Source organism: Montipora foliosa, chromosome 4 (assembly GCF_036669935.1).
Source record: "Montipora foliosa isolate CH-2021 chromosome 4, ASM3666993v2, whole genome shotgun sequence".
NCBI classification, from domain to species: domain Eukaryota; kingdom Metazoa; phylum Cnidaria; class Anthozoa; order Scleractinia; family Acroporidae; genus Montipora; species Montipora foliosa.
Genome location: NC_090872.1, coordinates 2,568,660 through 2,571,159, shown reverse-complemented (window position 1 = coordinate 2,571,159; position 2,500 = coordinate 2,568,660).

The following is a 2,500-nucleotide window of genomic DNA, read 5'->3' as shown; positions in this document are numbered from 1 at the left end:
TGTATCTTTCTATCATTTATACTTCTGTTTTCATGTAAGTTGTGTTTTTTAGGAGGTCGTATTATAGCACTGTCGACCTATTCCTCCTATACATAAATGTATTATTGTGTATTTGCTTGTAGGTATTTTCATCATTACAGAGTACTAGTTTAAAGCATAAATTATTTATTTTAGATATTTTCGATACGCAGTTTAGAAAATAATAGCTTTTAGAATCTCTGTACGGTGGCCAATTTACATTATCAACTCCGTTGATAAAACCAACATTTCGGTTAACAAAAGTGGAGAATCCGGGTATCGATCCCGGTACTTCCCGCATGCAAAGCGGGCGCTCTACCATTTGAGCTAATCCCCCGTTACTATAATTACACTTAACATGCACTGACCAAGAACCTTTTAAGGAAAAGAGGGAAGATTGGTCACTTCAAATTGTTTTTAATGCAAGACAGATCTAAGATGGTGCAAAAGAAACAAACCCTGTAACCACCTGTACCAAACTTAGAGTCGGCCGCTTTCTGAACATCTCTGGTGCTTATTCATGCCATCATTGCAAGTCAAGGTTTTTATCAATATATCGATTGATCGGGAATTCAACACATGCCATAGCTGAGGGAAACACACACTCACCTTTTGTGTTGATGAACTCAGACATTCATCTTGTGAAAAGTTCTAGCTTGCAAAATGTTGGGCCTCTACCGATCTCACAGCCAGAATTCCAGGCGACGACACCTCTCTCCAAGGACTCAATCGTTTTCGATAAATTAAAGCACGAAAGGGCCGCCCCTGAACTTAAGACGGGCACTTTTCACCACTTAAGGCAGAATTACCCTACACGACTAACAGGTAGAGAAAAAAAAATTGAAGACCACACTCCCTCGGAACAAAACATGGAGGAAGCCTTGGTCCATGTAAAGTTCCAACTCTCGACTTGGTGTTATCAGCACCACGCTCTGCCGACTGACCTAAACGGGCCAGGTCACCTAGCTGTAAATCAGAAGGAACTTCAACTTCCAAGATGGCGGGGGGAAAATCGACACCAACCGGCCAATTCTTGTTTTCGTTGCGAAACGAGTTTCATTGCGCCAATGTGGAAGGAACATAGATGCGTACGTACAGAAAAAAAGCTTCTCTGTCAAACGAAATAAATGTTATCGATTTCATTTTCAAACACGCAATCTAAGCATGGCGCCGTAGCTCAGGTAGTAAACAGGAGGTCATGGGTTTCAAATCCCATCGGTGCCTTGAGATCAGTCTATCTTATATTGTCATGGTCTGGGTGCACTTTCTTACAGTTGAGAAACCCATCTCTTTGGAGTCATCTCTCTCCTTGAGAGTTAAAGTGGTGCTATGACCAAAAAAAAATTTAGTCTTTTGAGGCATCTCGGTTAACAAAAGGAATGCAAGGGGGTAGTTTCTAAAGAAACTGTGGTGCTGGCGTCGGTGGGGAAGCAGTATACAAAAATTTGGTTTTATCAACGGAGTTGATAGTGTAAAATTGGCCACCGTACAGAGATTCTATTAGCTTTTAGAATCTCTGTACGGTGGACCAATTTACATTATCAACACCGTTGATATAAAACCCAATTTCGGTTAACAAAAGTGGAGAATCCGGGTATCGATCCCGGTACTTCCCGCATGCAAAGCGGGCGCTCTACCATTTGAGCTAATCCCCCGTTACTATAATCAACTTAAAATGCACTGACCAAGACCCTTTTAAGGAAAAGAGGGGAGATTGGTTCAGCTTCAAATTGTTTTTAATGCAAGACAGATCTAAGATGGTGCAAAAGAACAAACCCTGTAAACCACCTGTGCCAAACTTAGAGTCGGCCGCTTTCTGAACATCTCTGGTGGTTATTCATGCCATCATTGCAAGTCAAGTTTTATCAATATATCGATTGATAGTGAATTCAACACATGCCATCAAGGCTGAGGGAAATACACACTCACCTTTTGTGTTGATGAACTCAAACATTCATCTTGTGAAAAGTTCTAGCTTGGAAATGTTGGGCCTCTACCGATCTCACAGCCAAGAATTCCAGGCCACGACAACTCTCTCCAAGGACTCAATCTTAGTTTCGTGAAGGTAACAGCTCCGACAAAATCAAAATAATAATAATAATAATTTACATTTATATTGCGCAGATTACATGAATATATGATCACCTGCGCATTACAATGATTAAAAAACTAAAAAGCACAACAATATAAAATGAAACCTACAATAAAAATAGATAAATAAAAATTTAAAAAATAGATAATATAGCTAATGCAAATATTTGGATTATTAAAATTAATTCCTATTAAATCGTAAGTATAAAAGCGAGCCTAAAAAATGCGTTTTTAACATATTCTTAAAATTGTTCAAAGATCCACTGTTGCGAATTTTACTGGGGAGCGAGTTCCATAGCTTTGGGGCGGCAACACAAAAAGCCCTGTCCCCCAATGTTCTCTTAGTTCTCTCCGGTGGCAACTCAAGGAGAAGCTCATTGTTTGATCTCAA